The sequence below is a fragment of the Notamacropus eugenii genome, chromosome 4 (genome assembly GCF_028372415.1).
Source record: "Notamacropus eugenii isolate mMacEug1 chromosome 4, mMacEug1.pri_v2, whole genome shotgun sequence".
Taxonomy (NCBI): domain Eukaryota; kingdom Metazoa; phylum Chordata; class Mammalia; order Diprotodontia; family Macropodidae; genus Notamacropus; species Notamacropus eugenii.
The window spans coordinates 402,777,330-402,801,805 of NC_092875.1; the positions used below are offsets into that span (position 1 = coordinate 402,777,330).

The 24,476-nt window shown below is 38.5% G+C and overlaps 1 long non-coding RNA gene across 1 annotated transcript in view; it reads left to right on the top strand.

Annotated features, from left to right (window-relative positions):
* The first annotated feature begins 10,718 nt into the window (after positions 1–10,718).
* LOC140498587 (uncharacterized) overlaps positions 10,719–24,476 on the top strand; it is a 32,981-nt gene continuing 19,223 nt past the window's right edge. The window contains exon 1 of the long non-coding RNA XR_011965136.1: positions 10,719–10,859. This is a non-coding gene — a long non-coding RNA (uncharacterized lncRNA). The remainder of the gene's footprint in view (positions 10,860–24,476) is intronic.

Genomic DNA, 24,476 nt, shown 5'->3' on the forward strand with positions numbered 1-24,476 from the left:
ATTGGGAGTCTAGATCAATGGAAGGATGATGGTACCCTTGGTAGTATAAAGGGAAGAGAGGAGGTTTGGGGAGAAAGAGAATGAGTTCATTTTTGGACATGGTTAATTTAAGTTACCTATGGAATATCCAGTTCAAGATATCTAATAGGCAGTTGGAGATACAAGGCTGAAAGTCAAGAAATTAGGGATCGACAAATAGACTTGAAAATCACCTCCATAGAGATGATAGTTGAATCTATGGTAACTCATGAGATTACCAAGTGAAATAATGTAACTGGAGAAGAGAAGAGGGCCCAGGATGGAGCCTTAGGGAATGTCCATGATTAGTGGGTGTGACCTTAATGTTGATCCAGCAAAGGAGACTGAGAAGGAGCAATTAGAGCAAAAAGACAGGAGAAATATGTTAAAAAGAATCTAGAGAGAAAAGAATATCAAGAAAAGGGAGATCAATAGTGTAGAAAACTACAAAGAGGTCAAGAAGGAGGTAGACTAAGAAAAGGCCAAGGCATCTATGCCACAGATACGTATACCTTAGATATGTCCAAGTGTACCTTGGAGATATTGTGGGTTTGGTTCCAGACCACCACAATAAAGCAAATACAGTAATAAAGTGAGTCACAAAAATGTTTTGGTTTCCCAGAATATATAAAAGTTACGTTTACACTATACTGTAGTCTATAAGTATGAAGTTGTATTATGTCTTTAAAAATATACATACCTTAATTAAAAAACACTTGATTACTTTAAAAAAATGCTATCATCTGTACCTTCAACAGATTCTAATCTTTTTCCGGGGAAAGGGTCTTGCTTCAAGGTTAATGGCTAATGACTGATCAGGGTGGTGGTTGCTTAAGGGTGGGGTGATTGTGGCAATTTATTAAAATAAGAAAAATAGTGAATTTTGGCACATCAATTGACTCTTCCTTTTGATTGAACACTTAGTGGCCAGTGTAGGATTATTAATTGGCCTAATTTCAATATTGTTGGGTCTCAGGGAATGGGGAGGCCTGAGGAAAGGGAGAGAGATGGAATAGTCGGTGTATCAGTTGAAACACTAACAATATTTATCAATTAAGTTCACCATCGTATGTGGATGCGCTTTTTGGCAACCCCAAAACAATTACAATAATAACATCAAAGATCTCTATTCACAAAATCATCATAACAGATATAATAATAATGAAAAGGTTTGAAATATGCAAGAATTATCAAAATGTGACACAGAGACATGATGTGAACAAATGCTGTTAGAAAAATGGTGCTGATAGACTTGCTTGGCACAGGGTTGTCACAAACTTTCATTTTGTAAATCAACTCAACCATCATCTCTATGCAGGTGATTCTCAGGTCTTTTTGTCCATCCCTAATCTCTCTCTCTCTTGACTTTCAGTCTTGTATGTCCAACTGCCTACTGAGAAGCACAATGCAGTACAATAAAATGAGGCATGCCTGTATAACATAGAAGTGGCATATATAAAGTAAATTGAAAGTCATTTTGGAGAGAGAACACTGTCATGAAGGGGTACTAGGAAAGGCTTCCAGAAAAGTTGGGGTTTTGAGACTTGAAGGAACCTGAAGAATTTAGGAAGTTGAATAAAGGGGAGAGAGAATTCCAGGTATGGGAGATAGCCAGTAAAAATGCCCAGAGTGGAAGATGATATAATACCTTTTATGCGGAATAGCAATGAAGGCCTGGTCTGAAAAACCTTGAAAAGAAACATAAGAAGGTTGAAATGGTAGGATGCGTTCAGGTTATGAAAGGCTTTAAAAGCCAAACAGAAGACTTTATATTTGATTCTGGAGGAAATATGGAGCCACTGGAGTTAACTGCATAAAAGGATGACATAGATCTGAACTTTTTAGCTCTGGAGTGGTTAAATTATATGGTGCCGACAAAGCCAAAATTATGGATTCAATCCTTCAAACTGAAACAAATTCTGCTTTATAACTGGCCAAACCCTTGCCATCTCTCCTGAATGTGCTATTGGTTGTATGAAGCGGTGGTTAAGGCAGGTCTGCACATCTCATGACTCACCAAAGGATTTTGAGTGGTCTGTGAAAAAAGTAGAGGAAAACACCTTTGTGCAGGTTGTGCAGGCTTGGGTTAAGGGATCCTGGATAGTTCACCATAGCTCCTGACCACTACCAGATAAACAATTCAAAGTACATGCACTATTGATGACACATTACTTGTTTCTCATCTTTACAATGGAATAGTATATGGGGGCTGGAGGGAGATGGTGAACCACAATTGTAAAATACAGTTTTGTGGTGTTAGTGCAGTTATAAGCTTTGATAGCCTAAAACAGCACTGACTTTTGATATAATCTGTATATGAAGAATTTTCTCTGTAATAACATATAGTGGCAAGCTTAGCAAGGCATCTTTAGGTTTCCATTTACAGGCTTGGCACCATTAGTTTAATATTCAATGTTTAAATTGAAGATAATTGTTACCTTTATTGCTTGATTTTGCAGAAGTAAAAACACTGGCATTGAACCATCTGTGTTCTTTCTAAGAGTCACAACGTTCAATTTACTGAGTCATAGCAGCTTGCAGTTGTAAAACACTATTAGAACTAAAGGTTAATGATAAACATATGTACGTGCGCACACACACATGCACACACAGACACACACACACACACAACAGGTCAGTAAACAGCCCTGGGTCTAATATAGTGACCTAATTATTCAAATGAATAGTGAAAGCAAAACAAGAATGAAACAGAAGTCATTCAGACCTGGGGAAACTATCCTATGATTTCAGGGGTGCCTGTCCTGTTGTTGGGGTGCATTGTATGGTACATTATACCAGCAACCTGTTCTATTGTGTTGCTGCCCTTTAAGAGAGGCTACTTAGAACAGGCTGGTATCTGAGCAGGTCTACAGCTAGCTATTATGTCAGCTGTGCTGCTGTGTCTTTCTATTCTGCTGTTTGTCCTTCGTTTTCAAGGAGAACTGATGACATCGTCTGCAGCCAGCCATCATGAAGTGTCTCCAGACTTTGGTGCTGTCCTGTAAGATTTTATCCTTAATATTTCTAGTATCTGAACTGCATCCTCTTGGCCAACATCATTAATAATTGAGAAGAGAGGAAAAGTTTTTCTTTTTGGAGGCTGGTTGATTGGGATGACTTTTAAAAATTACTCTTTACAGGGTTTCCCTTTCCCGAGGCCTTCAGGCAGGCTACTGGATGTGTAAGAAGATATCAGTGAAAAATGTCCATTATTCCATTTGATACTTGATATGAGTAGCTTTCTACATCCCCTAGGATATTATTTTGGGAGAGTACAAGGTTCTTAGCTAAAAGGACACTGCTAAAGGATTGGCAACATGAGCAAGATGTTTTCTGGTGTGTATAGTACAGAAAAGCATTTAGGAACTGTTCCCAGTTTAGAGATCAGTGAAATGGGAGTGAGGAGGGAGGGAGAAGCTAATCTCCAAAGTAATTAACTGAGTGGAACTGAGCTCTAGCTTTTCATGGGCTTAATTTTTTCAGTTTCATAGGTCAAATTCTCCTTGGAATTAGTGTAGCCACATGTTCAGGGTAGGGAGTGGATGGAAATCAGGTGATAGAATGGCTGACATTTGCAAAACACCTTGGGAGTGCTATATAGAAGATATGTGACCAAAATATAATAATATTATATGTTTTTAACTTTCTGGCTATTGTCAGCATGCACAGAACCTGGAAGTCTTAGTTTTTATTCTGCAGAAGGTCAGCATGTCCTAAAGGTAGGTAGAGGACATTTATTCCAAAGCCATTTTTTGGGCTTTTGTTACAATGCTCCGTATTTAGCATCATTAGTGAGAATGGTGTTCTAGGGATGACTGTAGGGGAAGATATGGTACTCTAGGTGAGGAAGAAAAGCAAACTAAAATGAGACAAGTTTGAGAGCATTCTTTGGCTACCTTCCTGAATCCATTATTAAGTAACAATATAAAAAGTGTATATCTAAGATCAAACAGTGTAGACAAAATTAGGAACACTCTAATACCATGTCTTACTTTTTCATCTCAAAGATGTTTCTTAAGCATCTTTATCATCTCACAATAGGCTTTAGATACTGAGCCATATCTGGTTACATGTGAAAAAAAGAGGATGATGAGCCCATAACACCTCAGTCTTTTTTCCTGGGTGATCTATTATACCCTATTAGATCTAATTTATGGCATTTTCTGAAAATTGAAGCGTATTTAGAAACCCAACAGTAACAGAAAGTGGCATAATACAATGGAAAGAGAATAGATTTTTGAGGCAGAGAATTTGAGTTAAGATCCTACCTATGTTACTTATTACCTTGGACAAACCATTTAACTGTCTTGGGCCTCGGTTTCCTCAACTGTAAAATGAGGAGGTTGGACTAATTGACCTCCATGGTTTCTTCCAGGTATAAACTTGTGTTCCTGTGACCTTGTCAAGTCCCATAACTCTAAATCAGAAAATAACTTTATATACTCAGCCAATGGGATTCACTTGGAGCAGTTACATTTGGATCATATAATCTACTTTAATCCAAAAATTCCTCTACTCTTCTGTAGACCTGATCCAGATGAGTAACAGTTTATCAGAAATGGGGAACCTGTGGCCTCACGGCCACATGGGGCCTTATAGGTCCTTGAGTGCACAAGGCCTTTTGACTGAGTTCAAGTTTTACAGAACAAATCCTTGTATTAAAGGAATTTGTTCTGTGAAGTTTGGATTCAGTTGAAGGGTTGCACTTGAGGACTTAGAGGGTCACATGTGGCCTCGAGGTTGCAAGTTCCTTATCTCTGGTTTAGATATGAGGTGTCTTTAGGTTACTATTGGAGATATTCATCCTCTTCTAAACAGCAAGTCTCTGTGGCTATGCTGAAAACTGATACTTTAATGCAGAGGTGTCAGATGGGCAGGTGTCCCCATCCACATGACTCCAAAGTATAGCTCCGAACAGATTAAAATGTAATTTGGAAATATTTTAAAAAATAAATAAAAATACAATAAAACACAGATAACATTGCATTTTAAAACTATGGTAATATTAGGCCTGCAGGGGTATGGATTAAGGATGCTATTTCCCTTTGAGTCACTTGATTTACACTGTTGGTAGAGCTGTGAACTAGCCCAACCATTCTGGAGAACAATTTGGAACTTGCACGCAGTTTTGTGCATACACTTTGACCCAGTAGTGGTAACACTATTTTTTTTACTTAATAGCATTTTAAAAAATTGCATGTAAAGATAAGTTTTCAACATTCATTTCTGTAAGATTTTGAGTTCCAAATTTTTCTCCCCCCCATTCCCTCACTCCTCCCCAAGACAGCGAGCAGTCTGATATGGACTATACATGTACAATCATGTTAAACATATTTCCTAGTCATGTTGTGAAAGAAGAATGATACCACTATCAAGTCTATAACTCAAAGAGGTCAAAGGAGAAAGGAAAGGCCTAACGTGCAAAAATATTCATAGCAGCTTTTTTTGTGGTGGCAAAGAATTGGAAACTGAGGGGATGCCCATAAGTTGGGGTTTTGCTGAACAAGTATATGAATGTCCATGGTATACTATTGTATGATGAAGGGCACAGTTTCAGAAAGACTCAGGAAGACTTTCAAAAACTGACTTTAACTGATTTATCTATTTTTTAAACTGATATAAACTGATACCAAGTAAAATGGTGAGCACCAGGAGTATACTTTATACAGTAACAATAACATTAGAAAGACAATCTTTAACCCTTGGAAAATATCCTTTCTCATCCAAAGGGGAACAGTCCTTTGTGGCTTTACTCCTATAATAAACAAGAAACTCATTGGAGATTAATCTATAGTATTGTGATTAATACAGTGGGAAGCCAGGAAAAAAATATATGTGTGTGCTAGCTGACCGCATCTTTATAGTGACTCAACTGACTAAAAAATGAAAAGAATAAGAGATTCTGTCTATTGTTTCTTGATTTTTTAAAATGTCATTACAAAATTTGGTTGTAAAGGGTCTGTCCCTTTAAACAAGGTATTCACTATGATTACATAAAACTCACACAAGAGTCTATGAGAGATAAAACTATAGTGGGAACAACTGTTCAATGATCAGCTGAGTAGTAATATTAAACAAAGTGTAAAATAGAGAGACGTGCTTACCTAGGGTACTGGTGTTGCAGAATCCAAATGGAAGGATTCCCTATGGAATGACAAGTTCTCTAAGGACTCCTGTTTGCACATGACATTGTATGAACCTCACCAAGCCCAGCTAATATATGCTAACATGACAAAGTCTTCTTAGTGAAAGTCATAATTATGTGAAATAGATGTGTTTATGTAACTACACTGGAAAAACAAAACAGATGAAATAAAAATATTACTTATGTTATAATGTGTAGCTGGATAAACAAGTCAATCAATCATTATACACTACCTATATTGGGGCAGAAATTGAATGAGGAAAATGAACTCAGCCCAGAACTGAAGACATTAGTCTGGGTCACATTTGGGAAATCATGCCATGCTCTTAGTGATCTTAAGCTGCCTAAAGCTACAAAAGTCTATCTCTTTAATATCAGCATTCTATCAGCATATCTCTTTAATATTTACCATTCTAGCCATATGGCTACGGATCATGGCACACTATGATTTCTGAAGAACCAAAATTTCAGGTAACCCAAAAAGAATGGAAAGATACATGATGAGTACAAGCCGGTTAGGACATGTATCTAACAATGAATTATGAACCATTAGTGGCAAACAAACAGACAAACAAAAAAAAGCAAGGAATCATCAGGAACACAAAAAGAGGAAGGTCTGTCATATAGTAACAAGGAGGAACAGTGACATAGAGCAAGGTTTTAAATATAAAAATAAGATTTTATATATATATATATCATATCATATATATATATATATCATATCATATATTTTGTAGGTCATCTAAGTAGTACAGTGGATAGAGTGCTAGGCCTGGAGTCAGGAAGATTCATATTTGTGAGTTCACATATGACTTCAGACATTTCCTAGCTATGTGACTCTGGGCAGATCACTTAACCCTGTTTGCCTCAGTATCCTCATCTGTAAAATGAGCTGGAGAAGGAAATGGCAAGCCACTGCAGTATCTCTGCCAAGAAAACTCCAAAATGGGTCATGAAGAGTTGGACATGACTAAAACAAATGAACAATAGCAAAAGGTTTTATAGATATAATCTCTTTCTCTCTCTCTCTCTCTTTCTCTCTCTCTCTATGTATATATATATATATATATATATATATATATATATATATATATATATATATATATGCTATGTCTCTCTCTCTACATATATATATATTATATATATATTTATATATATACTATAAGGTTTTATAAATTTAATCCATGATTCAAAGTCCACAGTTATGGGACTCTTTTTATTGTTAGAGATTACTTAATGCTCTGAGCCTGAACACTTTGAGTCATGGGTAACATAGACATCCATAAAACATTTAAAGAATCTGCATTGTCTAGGTAAATCAGCAAAAATTTACTAAGCACCTATCAGGTGCCAGCAGTGTACCAAGAGTTGAGGACATAAGGAATGGCAAAAAAAATAGTCCCTGCTCTCAAGAAGCTCACAGTCTCCTGGCAGAGGAGGTTTAAAGACATGGACAAGAATGGTCCATGATGGGAAGGTAAGGGTGGGGTTCCAAGTTTCCTTCACAGAGGGAATCTACATAACAAATGGGACTGAATTTCCAGCTAAGTTATCAAAGATAATGGCACTCCTTAGAGCTACTTAAATAGGAGAGTATCAGTAGGTAATCTTCTATGAAAGGTGCAGAACTCCTTCACGTCCACACTGTGAAATTGATTCTAGACTAGTCTAAGGCTATTAGTCCAGTCTTTCCTTCTATCTTCCCACTTGCCCCTGGATAGATCTCAACATGTTTTTATTGTAGTGCATGGGCTGTTGCCTAAGTGGGCCCTTAAGCAAAACAGATGGGATTCAAATACATTATCATTTTTTAATGATTGACCTCATATTATTTCATGATGACCTTCACATTATTGACCTTCATGGAAGGCCTGTCAATGAAGTATTGTATTTCCAATATGCCTTGACTGATAAGGAGACTGAGGTGCAGAAAGCTTGATTTGCCCAACAGGGCACAGGCAATTACTGATAATGCAGAGCTTAGATGCCATTTCTTCCAGGTTCTTATTTACGGTTTTCCAACTATCCCACACTAATGGTAGCAGCTGGGTTTTAATTTAGTTATAACTGAGGTCAATCTACAAATTGGAACAAGTAGAATTTTCCAGTAAAACTGTGAAGAAAAGAGGCACCGGCTTTCACCTTGGGTCTCCTTCCTATCCTCTCCAGCTCTCTTCTTTGGCTGGAAGAAGACCCTGTGAGCTTTTAAAGGTCTAGAGGTTGTAAACTTCCCATTGGTATCCTAGCAGGATCCTTGGATCAACTTACAGCCATGTCTGTATTTGGAGACAAGGATAAGCTGTGCATAGATTTATGGCTCCACTAGGAGTTGGCGTGGGATTTAGCTTCAATTGAGCACTTACTGTGTGCCAGACACTGGGTTAAGTGCTGGGGACACAAGGAAAGTCAAAAGGCTGTCCCTGTCTAGCTCCCAGTCTTACAGGGAAGGTAATATGGAGACAACTATGTACAAACACGCTTCGCATAGAATAAAGTGGAGACAATAAACAGAAGAAAGGAACTAGAATTCAGGGGGATGAGCAAAGGCTCCCCACAGAACGTGGGACTTTCACTGGGATTTTGAAGGAATTCAGGGTAGCTAAGAAAAGACAATGAGGAAAGAAAGCATTTTAGATCTGGGGGATAGCCAGTGAAAATGCCCAGAGCTGAGAGATGGAGTGTCCATTAAAGAAACTATACCATGTCTAAGAGGGAACTTCTTATGCACTCTATTTATGAGAGAACAAGGACTTCCAGTATCCAAGAGTCATGAGTTATCCCTTCCCCACATGTACTTTCTATGCCTGAACTCACCTCCCACTGGACTTTGTATGTACTTGTAGGAGAGTATGTCACCGACTTCTGGGAGAATGTTTTGTACCAACTGCTCTTACTGGGCCACCTTGATAAATGTTGTTTGTCCTTCATTCTTAAAGGGCCAGTGACATCACAGGGGGATGGCTTGACTTGCACATGAATTGGATTTAAATGAGGCAGAGTTACACAAAGTAGTCAGCCCCACTCTCTCTTCTATCAGAGTCCAGTGGCAAGACAGAAGTCAAGACTAGTGTTTCAGGATGCAGTGGATGACCTGGGTGTCTTAGATTTCTGACCAAGCTTTGAGCTGCTTCAGCTACCTACATGTTCATTGGAACAAATTGTTCTCATCCACCCATTCCTCCAGGGGAAGTTTTCACATGCTTGGGGTAGACATCCCCGTAACTCACTGACAGATTTGAGGTGTTTTGGTTCCCCTCAACCTGATTTAGCTCATCTGCTGAGAGAGTTTACTGGGGTGTGGCCACTGTACATGCTGTAGCTTCATAGAGCCAAGGTGAGAGTTGGGTGAGAGATGCACACCAAAGGTGGATAGGCAACTCTGAAAAGGACTCACACTGCACCTTGGTAAATACCTCTTTCTAAAAACTACCTGAATCTGGCTGACTAAAATTATTATTAAACTATAATCTTGTGAGGGGAGGGAAGCACAGCATTAGAGATTCAAGCCTATGGTCTTAGAGCCATGTCTAATTTCTCAGGAGCACCATGAGAACCTTGAGAGGGTGATATAGCCTTTTTTTGGAGACTGAGACTTATCTATGAGAGTGGTGATTGGAATGAAGATCCTCAGAGTTTAGGAACTATGGAGATAATGGTGCCTCCACAATGGGGTAGTTAGGATGATTAACCAACCAGATTACAGGTGTCGGTTGCTTTGCAAACTTTAATAGTTATAGAATTTCTGTTGCTATTGTTATTATTTTGTTAGGAGAGAGTGGGATGACAGGAATTCTAGCTTTGTACCACTCTCATAACATGTAGTACTGGCACCTTCAATTTTTATGATTTAGGCAGCTAAGTGACAGTGACTGGAGTACCAGACTTGGAGTCAGAGCTAAGTCTTGAGTTTGAATGTTGACACTAGCTATGTGACCATAGCTAAATCACTTAACCACTTAGCGCCTTTGTTTATTCATATGTAAAGTAACGGGCATTGGACTCGGTGACCTCAAAGGTTCTGTCCAGCTCTAAATCTTGTGGAAACTAGACATTATTCTTTCCCTTACAGGTTGCCATCCTTTCTCCATCCTTACTACAAATTGACAAAAATCATCACAAAAAAATAACTGTGGTAAGAGAAAATAGGGGCAGGTTGCTGTTGTACAGAAATCCAGTCCCATTCCATGGCTGGGCTGCTATTTTCAAATGATTGGAAGGGGTAGCACCTGGGGAAATGACTCAGAGTTCTTGAACTTAACCCCTCAGGGGCTCTGTTTTATGTATATATAGTGTTTGGGGAATGTGCAGATGAGGAACAGGTGACTCATAGGTATGAATTTTAAATATAGCATTTTCCTAGCATGTCTCACACTGATATGATAAAAGGAGTATGAGGGTGATAAGCCAATGGTTAGACAGGCTGGATAGGATAACAAGACACGGAAGAAGGGGAGACCACAGGGACCCATGACCTTCTGCCCACAGGACCAGCTCAGTCATGGGCAAAGCTGTCCTCCTACACGGTGAGATTGTGTTGCCATGGCAACCTCCAGTCACTAGCTCCATCTAGAGCCAATTAGGCTGAGAACTGAGAGCCTCACTAAAGTTCATCTAAGGAAGAGAAGAGTGGCCATCAAAGACAGCCCTGTGACACCTTCTGCTGGTGGGACTGGCAGCTTTTCAAATGACGGCTCAGGTTTGTACAAAGCCCTCAGCATAGTCATGGGATCCTATGCATTGACAAAAAAGGGGGAAGCAAAGAGTCCATTCTTAGAAACATGGATGACCCAGGGCTTTGGCAACATTTTCTTTCTTTAGCCTCCCATTGATTTATGTATCTATGGCTCTGAAAGAGTTTTACTGGCTTTCAAATTTGGGCGGGATGCCTCAGGAGTACACAGGGTACAAAAGCTTACATCGTGTTGCCTTCTTGTTCACATATTTAACTTTCCATTCCTGTGTAATTAGGGATTTTGTCTTCTGCTTTATGACAGAGCTCCATGAATGCTCAGTTATACTTTAAATAGTCATGTGATTGTAGACCCCTGAAGTTGGAAGGGATCTTAGATATTATGTACTCTAACTCCCTACTCAGTAGACAAATCTCTTTCATCACATCCTCAAGGACTGGGAATATTTTAATACCTCCAATGATGGGGAACTCATTATCTTACTGGATAGTAAATTCTATTTTGGGACCACTCTAATTGTTAGAAAGGCGTTCTTCATATTGAGTCAAAATATACGTTCCTGTAATTTCCATCTGCTATTCATAATTCTCCCCTTTCAAATGAAGCCTTACAGACATAGGGTCTTAAAGCCATTATTTTGCCAGTGTTCCCTAACCATTTAAATTTATCTTCAACTTATCTGTATATTAAAACAATACATACAATACAAACATACACACATGATATGCACACATTTTCAGGATAAGCTGAATTTCCTTGACCTTGATGTCATCTTGTGGCTGGTATGGTTTTTCCTTCATTCTCAGAGAGTACCATGACATCAGGGAGGTGATGCCATGATGTAAGTGAACTGGATTTAAGTAAGGGAGGGCTGTGCAAAGTTACCAGCCTCACTTTCTTCTCTGGAACCAATTGGTTCCAGTGGCCAGATATGGATCAGGACAATTGGAGATGGCCCAGGATTCAGTGGAAGACCTTGGCCTTTTTAAGCTAAAGTCTTTCTTCCACAAAATTAAAATAACATTTATATAGTACTAGAAGGTCTTTAAGGTGTCTTGCTCAAGCAACCTTGCAAGGGAAGTAGCACAAGTACTGGCATCTCAATTTCATAGATGAGGAAACTGAGGTTTAGAGAAATTGACTGATCCACTCACAGTAACACAGCTCAGAATTGGCTCAGAAGTCTCTGAACTCTCTGGACTCTTTCCACTATATCATGAAAAAAATGACAGTAGGCTGTTCCCTGTTCTTGTGGATCTGACAAGCACTTAACACCTTAGTTATTCAGTGATTTGGCACATGCAGAGTACTAATAGGGATCCTAGGATGGGTGTTTCCTCCTCTTTTCCCTTTCTATAGACCTGAAGAAGTGGGAGTCTAGGACAAAATAGAAATCATTCTATTCAAAAGAGATGTAAAGACAACATAGAGCCTTGACTTGATAAGTAATTGGTAAACCATGTTGAAATAACAACAGGTGTAAGATTTGTTAGTTGGGAATTGGGTTGATCAGCCATTTAAAGAGACAATTCTGTCTTCACACTGCTCAAATGTAGTGAATGACAATTGATGGTGATATGATTGCCTTTGTCTACTACTAATTTAATGTCCACATTGGCTGCCATGATTTGGATGAGAAAGATGTTGGCACCTTTCCTGGTGCCCCTGACATATCCATGTACTTATCCTGTGATGCTAAGTGTTTGTTTGTGTCTTATCCCCAATTAGAATGCACACTCCGGACAGGGATGGTCAGTGTTTTATCCAAACTTTGCATCTTTGGAGACACCTCACACAATCTTCTAATTGGGGATCATAATCAGAAAAGAGCCCCTGGTGCTAGGGGAAGTTTTATTGTCTTTAATGTCTACAACATTAAGATATATAGATATATAGATACACATATATGTAGAGAGACATAGACAGAGAGAGACAGAGAGAAATATAAAAAGATAGAGGCAGAACCCTATCTTGGACATAAACCTGATTGCTTCTAGAATATCTTATCTAATACATGTAGAGTTTGATTTAAGAGTAATTTCACTTTTAGAAAAGAGGAAAGAAAAAAGTATAATTGCACTTTCAATTTATGAGGTCTTCATCTGTGTTTTTTTTCTTTTCCTTGTGAGTAAACCAAAGAGAAAGGGAATTCAGATAGAGGAGGTAAAGTTTTATTTTTCTTCTTTTCCCTTATTAAGTCTTATTTTTAAAGAAAGAGAACATTCATGAGATTACATGAATTACAAATGTAAAAACTCCATTTCTTTCAGACCAGATACATGATCATGGGATTAATCTTACCTCTTCATAATGATATATTAGGTGATGGTCAAGCTAGGGTATGACTATCCAGTCATCGAATTAATTTTAGGTATAAAAATCTTTCTTTAGTCGAGTAACTTCTAATTTATCCAATTATCTGCCACATTTCACAATTTAATCCTTAAAACAGAAACATAACTAGTGCAGTGCAAATAGTGCCTTGCTCCAGAGTGCAGACATCTGGGGGAGGGCACACTTACCCTACGGGATGATCATCATGTCTGAGTGATACCTTGTAATCCTCTATCTGTTCACATGATCATAATATAACCACGTCCAGGTTCCATTGCTCATTTTTCTGGGTCCCATATTCCTTTCCAACCCTTAGAGGAATAAGGGGTGGGTGTTCTAGGAACTCCCCTCCCTGCATATGCTGCTAAAGTTCGAATATCCCTTTTGCTACCACTGTTCCTTCACTGAATTTGTACCAGGAGTAAGAATTCCAAGTCATGTAGGTATAGCTCTGCCTTAAGATATAAGTAATAAGTAATTATTTAGGTAATTTTAGTTTAATTTACACCAAAGGCCAAAGTTCTGGTGTTGCCCATGGCAAGTGACATTGTGACCTAAATTACTCAAGTCATTCTTAAAATTAACTAGTTCTAACCAGTAACCTACTTTTCAGTAAAGTAGCCAGTTTTGAGCCCTGCATTTTAAATGTGAGCTCATCCTTATACAGCGAGAGAATACATTTCTGTGAAACTTGTGTTCCACACCTCTATTTATACATCCTCATGGTTTTTACTTCCCTTTAGACCCAAACAATCTGCAGCTAAATGACAGGTTGCTCAGATGACCTCATTTTAATCTCCTTCAGTCTTTAAAATCTGTCCTTAAATAGTGAAAATCAACAACAAAAACAAATACAAGGATGGAAGCAAACAAATTTTGGTTTTAGAAGTGGAAATAAAAGGTTACTATGAAGTAGCTGAGCAGAGAATTAAGTAATCATGAGAAGAAAAAGTGACATAATCCTCAAGGATTTCAAATGAACAATATTCTTTACCTTCAACCGTATCTAAGACGCAGAGGTACTTTAGATATGCTGTATTAATTTCAAAGGAATTGTGGCACAGGATAACCACTCAGCATTCACATTGGATCATGGATAATGGGGATGCCCTTTCCCTCCCCTCTTCTTTCCCCCTACTCTGATGCACTCTCACAGCTATGCCACTCTATATGCACACTTACGTATGTAATACATTTTTAAAAATTTTTGAAAAACCCATTATCACCACTCTTTTCAACATTATACTTGAAATGCTAGCTACAGCAATTAAAGAAGAAAAAGAAATAAAAAAATTACACTAGGCAATGAGAAAACAAAGCTATCACACTTTGCTGATGACATGATGATATACTTAGAGAACCCTAGAGAATTAACTAAAAAACTAGTTGAAATAATTAACAACTTAAGCAAAGTTGCAGGATACAAAATAATCTACATAAATTATCAGCATTTCTATATATTGCCAGCAAAGTCTAGCAGCAAGAAATAGAAAGAAAATTCCATTTAAAATAACTGTAGGCAATCTGTAATTGAGTCTACCTGACAAGATAAACCCAGGACTATATGAACACAATTATAAAACACCTCAAATCAATAAAATCAGATCTAGATGTTTGGGAAAATATTATTTTTTCGTGGGCAGACCAAAGTAACAGAATAATAATGACAATTCTACCTAAATTAATTTACTTATTCAGTGCCATGCCAATCAAACTACCAAAAATATTTTATAGAGCTAGGAGAAAATAATAACAAAATTCATCTCGAAGAACAAAATGTCAGAAATATCAAAGGAATAAATGAAAAAAAAATGAAGGAATGTTGCCTCGCTGTACCAGACCTCAAACTGTATTATAAGCAGCAATTATCAAAACAATATGGTACTGGCTAAGAAATAAAGTAGTGTGTCAGTGGAACAGATTAGGTACACAACACATTGTAGTAAGTGACTGTAGTAATCCAGTATATAATAAACCCAAAGATCCAAGCTTTGGGGACAAAAAAATTCATTATTTGATAAAAACTGCTGGGAAAACTTGATAAGGTCAAAATGGGTTCATGATTTAGACATACAGAGTGACAACATAAGCAAATTAGGAGACCATGGGATAGTTTACCTATCAAATCTGTAGATAAAGGAAGAATTTAGGCCCAAACAAGATATAGTGAGCATTATAAAATGGATAATAAAATTGAAAAGTTTTTGCACAAACAAAACCAATGGAACCAAAATTAGAAGGAAAACAGAAAATGGGAAAAAGTTTTTACAGCAAGTATCTCTGATAAAGGCCTCATTTCTCAAATATATAGAAAATGGAGTCAAATTTTTAAGAATACAAGTCATTCCCCAATTGACAAATGGTCAAAGGATATGAATAAGAAGTTTTCAGAAAAAGAAATCAAAGATATCTGTAGTCATATGAAAAAATGCTTTAAATCACTATTGATTAGAGAAATACAAATTAAAACAACTCTGAGGTACTACCTCATATCTCTCAGATCAGCTACTATGACAAAAAAGGAAAATGACAAAGGTTGGAGGGGGTGTGGAAAAACTGAGACACTAATGCACTGTTGGTGGAGTTGTAGACTGATCCAATCATTTTGGAAAACAGTTTGGAATTGTGTCCAAAGGGCTCTAAAACTGTGCACAACCTTTGATCCAGCAATACCTATTACCACAATATCACAATACCCCAAAGCGATTTTTTTTAAGGGAAAAGAATCTATTTGTACAAAAATATTTATAGCAGCTCTTTCTGTGGTGGTGAAGAATTGTTCATTGAGGGGATGCCCATCAATGGGGAGTGGCTGAATAAATTGTGGTATATGATTATAATGGAATATTATTTTGCTATGAGAAATGACCAACAGTATGGTTTTAGAAAAAACTTGGAAAGACTTAAATGAACTTTGTAACTGAGTGAAGTGAGCAGAACCAGGAGAACATTAACTGTAATATTATACATTGAAGAACTGTGAATAACTTAGCTATTCCCAGCTATACAAGAATCCAAGTTAATTCCAAAGGACTCATGATGAAAAATGCTATCTGCCTCCAGAGAAAGAACTGAACAGACTACAGCATATTTTTTCCCCTCCCTTTCTTCCTCTCTCCCTCTCCTTCCTTCCTTCCTTCCTTCCTTCCTTCCTTCCTTCCTTCCTTCCTTCCTTCCTTCCTTCCTTCCTTCTTTCCTTTCTTCCTTTGTTTTTCATTTTCTTATACAAAATGACTAACATGGAAATATTTTACATGATTGTACATGTATAATCTGTATCAGATTGCTTACAATCTCAGGAAGGGAGGAGGGGAAGAAGGGAGGGATAGACTTTGGAACTCAAAACTTTAAAAGAAGTACCAGATGTTAAAATATTTTTACATGTATTTGGGTAAAAAAAAAAATCTTATTTTTTAAAAACATCTGTGAAAAAATTGCATTATTCAGCCCAACTAAATCAACTATAGTATATATTTTAAATAATAACGATTATCATTTATATAGAGTTTGAAGTTTTTCCAAGTTCTTTACATATATTATCTCATTTTATTCTCACAACAGCCCTGGGAGGAATTGTTATCATCTCCATTTTACATTTGAGGAAACTGAGGTTGAGAGTTTGAGTGCTTGCCCAGGTTCACGTAACTTGTAGCTGTCAAACATAAGTTTTAAACTCAGGTCTTTTGACTCCAAGTCAACTACTATCTTCATTTCATTGCCTCATTATATTTTTATCTATATCAGCTGATATATAAGTAATTGATTTGATTGTCTTCTAGTCAATCGAATTTGACTATGACATAATTCTGTGCTATGGCTCATGCATGAAAATGATGTTACTGATAAATTAATTGCATCTACTTATCAGCCCTTAATATGTGCCAGAAGAAACCATGTTAAATGCTAAGGATACAAAGAAAGACTAAAAAAGGTCCTTGTCCTCAGAGAACTTCCATTCTATTGAGGGAGACAGCATGTACATAAATAGGTTTGTACAAGGTACATGTAAGGTAACCTTAGAGGGGAAAGCTCTAGCCAGTTACATCTCTGCACTTTGAGTGGAACAGATGTAGTAGGGATTGATTTGGGGTGATCTATTCCCTCTTTCCGAATCAGTTTCCTTTATGTATAATGTCATGAATGTTTTTGATGGAGAGTGGGATAGTATTTACACCCATGGGTTAGGGTGAAGATAAATTGATTCATATGGCTGCTAGATGCATTATTTTGGGTACATTAAAATAGTTTTCTCATTAACTACTCAACAGTATACGGACTGACTGATGGGTCTGGAAGCACAGTTTTTGTTAGGAGGTCTATCTAATTTAGGTCGGATTCACATCCACAGTCTTTGAAAGTCTATTTCAAATACTCATTACACTACAAGGCTAAGAATAACTAGATAAATTATGAAATTATCCAACAAGTTGTCTATAAAGACAATGAAGACATCCACAGCTGGTCTGAGGCACATCTTGGCAATCTATGGCCTTAAGTAGGAGAGAATAGGAATTGCCCCAATTCATCCTCCAAGGACTGCCTGTATCTTTCTTATGCAAGTTTCCTCATTTTACAGAATTTATTATCTTTTAATCAGACGCTGAAGTCTTGTCTCCTAATGGCAATTTACAGATTTTCTGTAATTTTAAAGTAATTACTCGTGAGGCTGCAAAAGTTTTGCCTCTGATATTGTTATAGCTGTGTGACTGTGGGGAAATCACTTAACCTCAGTTTTCCAGGCAACTATGTCACTCTAAGGTGTAGGTAAGTCATTGACTTGCATTGGTAGAAGAGGGAGCCTCTATCTATGCTGATTGAAGACGAATGATTCACTGATCTGTGCTCCACCCCCTTCAGAGTCAGGATTACCAGAATGAGGTCAGAAATACAAAGAAACAAACAAACAAAAGGCATTGCTTACTTTATAACAAATTGCCTTTCATTCAAAAGAGAACTACACCACCATTTACCTCTCATTCTTCCTTACTGAAAAATAACAGAGAGGGAGAGGACAATGGGGAAGGGCAGAGAAGGAGAGAAAAATTATCTACATTAAAAAAAAAAAAAAGATTCTGTCATTGGTTTTCCATTTGTTGAATGACCTCTTTTTGAAGCTATCTAGGTGGTCCAGTGGATAGAGTGCCTGGCCTGGAGCCTGAAAGCCTGACTTCAAATCTAGCCTCAGATGCTTAAAAGCTGTGTTGACCTTGGGCAAGTCACTTAACTCTTTCTGCGTCAGTTTCCACATCTATAAAATGAGCTGGAACAGGAAATGGCAAACCACTCTAGTAGACCTGCCATGAAAATTCCAAATGGGTCCACAAAGAGCTGGACATGACTGAAACCACTGGACAACAGCAATAGCTACTAAATCCATCTGCTCAAACCTTCCAAATGTTTAATGTTTCTTTTTAAAACAGTGCCTTCACCCTCTTAATAATTTTTATCGCTGTTCTTTTTGGATTCTGTCCAATTTATTTACAAAAAAAATGGAGATTCTACATTTAAAAATAGGAATCTAGACCCATGTGCTTATGATTCACATAGAGAAGGGTCCATAAAATGTCGCTGGAGAGATCCAGAGGCTTGTAGGGGCAGTGACAGAAGAACCTAATCCAAGACTCCAGCTGTGTTTATAGCATGAGGGTGAATTAGATGTAGGGCTGCAAAAATCCATTTGTGAGCAGTCAACTGCCTGGAAAAGAGGGATCTTTTGCTTTGCCAGTCCTTCTTATAGGGCTCTGTTATAAGAAACACTTGGATAGCCTGATTTAACCCAAATAACACAGACACAGCAAAGCAGATTTGTCCTATGATATTAATAGATGATGACTTTTTAAACAAGTAAAGCATATCTTCCCCCTGCCATTCCAACCCCTAGGGATCTTTCACTCCTCTGATTTCCTACAGCACTCATTTTATCTGTAGCCATTTGGTATTTATTCATAGCTATCTTTGTGTGGCTAATGTAACTGTTTACTTGGGCATCTATCTTATCTTCTAAGCAAAATTGTAAGCAGCTAGAGACCAGAGGTGGTCGTGTCTTACATTTCTCCCTTCCTCCCTAGGGAGAACACAGTGTTATGCCTAGAGGAGTTACGTAATTAATATGTGTTTGATGAATGAACTCTGGGCTGTCAGAATAAGATTGCAATAGTCAGTGATGTGAACTTGGGTTGGATTTGAGAGAGGCTTAGCTTCCTCTCTAGGGCAGCTAGGTGGCAACATAGGGCACAGAGTGCCAGGCCTAGAGTCAGGAAGACTCATCTTTCTGAATTTAAATCTGCCCTTAGACACTAGCTGTGTGACCCTGGGCAAGTCAGTTAACACTGTATGCCTCAGTTTCCCCAATTGTAAAGTGAACAGGGGAAGGAAATGGCAAACTACTTCAGCATCTCTGCCAAGAGGATCCCCAAAATGGTGTCACAGAGTAGGGTATAACTAAAACATATATGTATATATGTGATCGAGTGGCTACCATTTCTATCTGGCTAGCAGGATCCTGAAGCCTCAAGGCCACACGTAGCCCTCTAGGTCCTTAAGTGCAGCCCTTTGACTGGATCCAAACTTTACAGAATAAATCACCTTAATAAAAGGATTTGTTTTGTAAAACTTGGACTCAGTCAAAAGGCCACATCCAAGGGCAAGGCAGCACCCCTGCTAGATCACTGATTAAACTTAAGTCCCACAATATTTATCATTTATTAAATAACAAAAATTTTATTATTTAGTAATAAATAAACTGATGCCCAGTTTATGTAACTTGCCCAATATCACTCAGATAGCAAGTACCATTCAGGATTCGAACCCAGGTTCTCAGCCTTAAATCCTTCCCTCTTGCTACTGCACCATAATGCCTCTCAAAAGACAAGAGCAGTCTAGTCACCTAGTATTCAAAGGACTATAACAGATAAGAAGGATTAAACTGTTTAGTTTGGTCTCAGACAGCAGAATCTGACATCCTTGCCTTTCTTCAAGTCTTAGATTCTTTAGGAAACTTTTCTCAGTCCTCATTAGTGCTAGTGGCCTTCTCTCTGAAATTCTCTCTCTCTCTCGCTCTCTCTCTCTCTCTCTCCCCCTCTCTCTCAGTCTTCTATCATCCACCATCCACTCATTTATCCATCCATCCATCTATCTATCTATCTATCTATCAACAAATTTAGGCTCAAGAAGAGAAAAGCTTCCTATTAGAGCTCCTGAAAAAGTAGAACAGGCTTCTTCAGAAAGTCATAGGCTCCTATTTGCCAGGGGTCTTCAAGAAAATATTTTTGGATAATGATAATGGGTATTTCTTTTGGGTACAAGCTGGAATACATGGCTGAACTGAGGCATTGTGGTATAATGAAAAGCATTCTGGATTTGGAGTCAGAAGATGTTGGTTCAAATCCTGGCTTTGTCACTTAGCAATTCTATGTTCTTGGGCAAAAGGCTTAATCTCCTTAGGCCCCACTTGCCTCCCTGACAATGGGAGGGAGTTGGAAGTGATCCAGCCCCACCAACCTCTGCCTCTATGAGCCTGTGAACTAGAGCACTTGTTCTGGGACCAGAAGATCACAGAGAAGGATTTGGCTAAGCCATGATGGTCATGCCTCCTACTAAAGGGCAAGGAGACGATGCCTTCTGTTTCCTTTGTAGATCATCAGTGTCTAACATAGCTTCCTATAGGTTTCCTGGAGGGAGCCACTGGAGTTTATGGGGGGGAAGGAGATATGGGATAGTGACATGGTAACACCTGTGCTGTGGTAAAATTACTTTGATAGCTAGATGGAGAATGGACTGGAGTGGGGACAGACTTGAGGTAGGGAGACCAACCATGAGGCTACTGCAAGAGTTCACTTCTAAGATGAAGAGGTCTGTACCCAGGTGGCAGCAGTGTCAGAAGAGAGAAGGAGATGAATGCAAGAGATATTTTTTGAAGATAAAATCAACAGGCCTTGACAACATATTCTCTGCGGGGGCCAAGAGAGAATGAGATGAGACCCTGGGCCAGGCATGAAAGCTAAAACCAGAATGAGGGGAGTGTCCAATTAATGCTGATCTTACCTGTAAGAAACTCAAAAAGAGTAATAACTAAAATCCAATGAGTACTTTAATACTGGCTTATTATAGATAAAATGCAATTCATCATAACTGCTTTTCATTTGTGTGCATCATTATTTGTGAACAGGTTGTTATGAAAGAGAGAAAGAACGATTTTTCTTGGTATGTAAGGTAAAGTGAATTCAGTAAATCTGGACACCAGCTGAGGGCTTGAGAGAGTTATGACAGTAGAGTCAAACTCAAAAAGAAATCAGGATGACCAAGCTGTCCCTATGGATCCCTGGGAGCCACATATTGACTTAGAAAACCATGTGTTTATATATGTTATATGTATATACACATATTATATGTTATAGGCATGTGCATGTATGTTACACATATGTATCATCAACATATGTTGTGGGCCACATGTGGCCCTGTGGGCTGTGTGTTTGATACCCCTATCATAATATTGATTTTCAACATTTTTTTATAAATGTCCTAAAGGAGGTAAAGCTGAGTATGGGGCTTTTGTGCATAGGCAAAAAAAGGAGTCCATAGACATTGCTGTCTGATAGGAGTCTGTGTTGTCAGGAAACACTGCCTTCCTCCCCTCCCTCTCATGCATGGGCAGAGGGAAAAAAAATCTGTAATAGAGAAGTTGACAGGCAGTGACTAAAAAGTAGGTCAAGTCTGGTGAGAGGAGAAAGGAAGTATCTATGTAGGCCTGTAACACTGGTATTACAAGGGTGGGGGCCAGAGAAGGGAGTGAATACCCCTCCCATTTATTTCACCATCAACCCAACCAAAGCTCCAGACTTGATGGCACAAAGGCTACAGAGAATGAAAAAATGTATTATATTTCAGGGCTTTGTTCTGTCAGTTTGGACTGGGGTCGGAGAGGATAGGAGCTAGGACAAATTATGAAATAGATTTCATTATAACCCAGAGGGATTTCACATAACTCATCAGTCCAGGGTAACTTTAGGGTCCCTCTTGCTGCTCTGACTCATTGCCCCCACCCAGAAAGACAGGGAAACTTACTGTATGACACCACCCTAGATGTTGTCACCATCTCCTTTTGCAAGCCCATAATTCACAGAATTAGAAGAAGCAACATTTGATTTACAGATGGGTGATAAGAAATAGAACCCCCAATGGAACTTATGGAAAATGGGAATGTCTGCCAAGAAGAAACTGTCCCTGGGGATGTCTAAAGCTTTAGCCACTTATTAAGATATTAAGGCCATAAAGCACACCGGGCTGTTATCAGAGATATAAAGGGGACATCAATGATTGTAAATTGTGCAAATTGACTGTAAGTCGCAGAGAAGAGAGGCTGTTTTCTTCATCTGGTTTTGGCCCCAGAATCCCTTTACACCCTTAAACATCACTGATGACTTCCCCTCGAAGAACTTCCATGTGTGTAGACTGTGTTGTCATTGTTCAGTTGTTTCAGTTGTGCCAGACTCTTTGTGATCCCATTTGGGGTTTTCCTGGCAAAGATGTTGGAGTAGCATGTCATTTCTTTCCCCAGCACATTTTATAGAAGAAGAAACTAAAAAAATTTTATAGAAGAAGGATAAAGAAACTTGTCCAGGGTCACATAGATAATAAGTATCTGAGGCTGGATTTGAACTTAGGTCTTCCTGACTACAGGCCCACTGCTCTATGCACTGAGCCACCTAGCTGCCCATGTTAGAATATATATTTCCAAAGACAATCATAATTTGAAATCTCCCCCAGCCAAAAGTATAAAATATACTATAATAGGGCTTCTTAACCCCAGATATAAGAACTTATTTTAAAAAAATATTTTGATAACTGTATTTCTGTGTAGTTGACTTCCTTTGTAATTCTGTTTTATCTTATGTATTTAAAAAGAGAGAGGTCCATAGGCTTTCCCAGTACCTCAACACACAAAAACCCCTCCAAAAACGCCTGCACTAGATCCTTGATAAATGTCTGTTGGATTGAGTTGTAGTCCTACTGTGCGGACACAGGGGAATGGACTACATGAAGTCAGGATGTGTACGTTCTACTGCTATATTCCTCTATTTTTTTTTTTTTCATTTTCTCTAAGTAGAATGAGCAAGATGTTTACTTAGAGCTCTTGTTAATGTGACCTCTGGTGGTAACTTCTACTCTCTGCAGTTTTAATTTCATTGTTTCAGAGAATTTCATCCTTGAGGATGTGTCCATTAATGACACTTGGATGGGTCCTCACCAGACATGCCCTGTGCTTCAGGAATGAATGGGTACACGTGCAAGGGGAAACAGAGGAGGATGAATGAACTGACAATGACTGGAAAATATAATGAAACACAAAAAGCCTGGAGGAAGACGTGTATGGGGGTGTGTGTGTGTGTGTGTGTGTGTGTGTGTGAGTATGTGTGTGTGTGTGAGTGTGTGCGTGTGTGTGAACGTGTGAGTGTGTGTGTGTGTGTGAAGGCAGGTAGGGGTAAATCAGGAGGCAGCAAACCCTGAAAGAACTGAGAGAATAAGGCATGCATTTACAAAGAGAAGGACAGAAGCAGAGGGAAGCAGACAAAAATGAGCTCTTTAGCGGGGAAAGGATACTGAGACTCTGAAAACCTCCATTTCCTCAGGTAGCAAGGCTGTGGGAAAGCCTTATGTCTTCACTGAGTAATCTGTGACAAAGGAAGCTCGGGTCTAGTTTTGACTCAGAAGACCACCCTGAAGGGCCACCAATCTGCCATTCCTCAGAGAGCTTCCCTTGGCTGGCTCTGCCTCTTTCCCCTGATGCCAGGGGATTTTTATGACATCACAACAGTATCTGGAAACTAAAATTTATCTACTGAGGAAAGAAAAAGATAATCTTGGAAAAATGTGCTCTTTGGCTATATCAAAGAGACCCAGATTTTAGCACATAATTAAGTATAAAAGTTCATTATTCTTGATCTTATTCCAAAAAGTTAGAACAGACAGCAGTTTTCCTGGACATTTCAAAGTCATTCACCATAACATGAGACTAATTTTCAGGATGATAATGAAACTCCACAGTGACAATTACATTTCTGTCCAGTGCTCTGAGCCCTCCTGCCTGCCTGACATGGAATGCAGTTAAGTATTGAGTGCATTTTATTGGTCCAAGACTGGGTAGGAAAAATGTTGACCCTATTGATTTAGAGACAGTAAATAAACACCCTGCCTCCAAAACAGAAAGAAGCAGAGGATAATTCAATCATAACCTAAAGCTGTTAGGGACTTCAGAAATCCCCTAATAAACTAAGACAGAATGGTAAAGG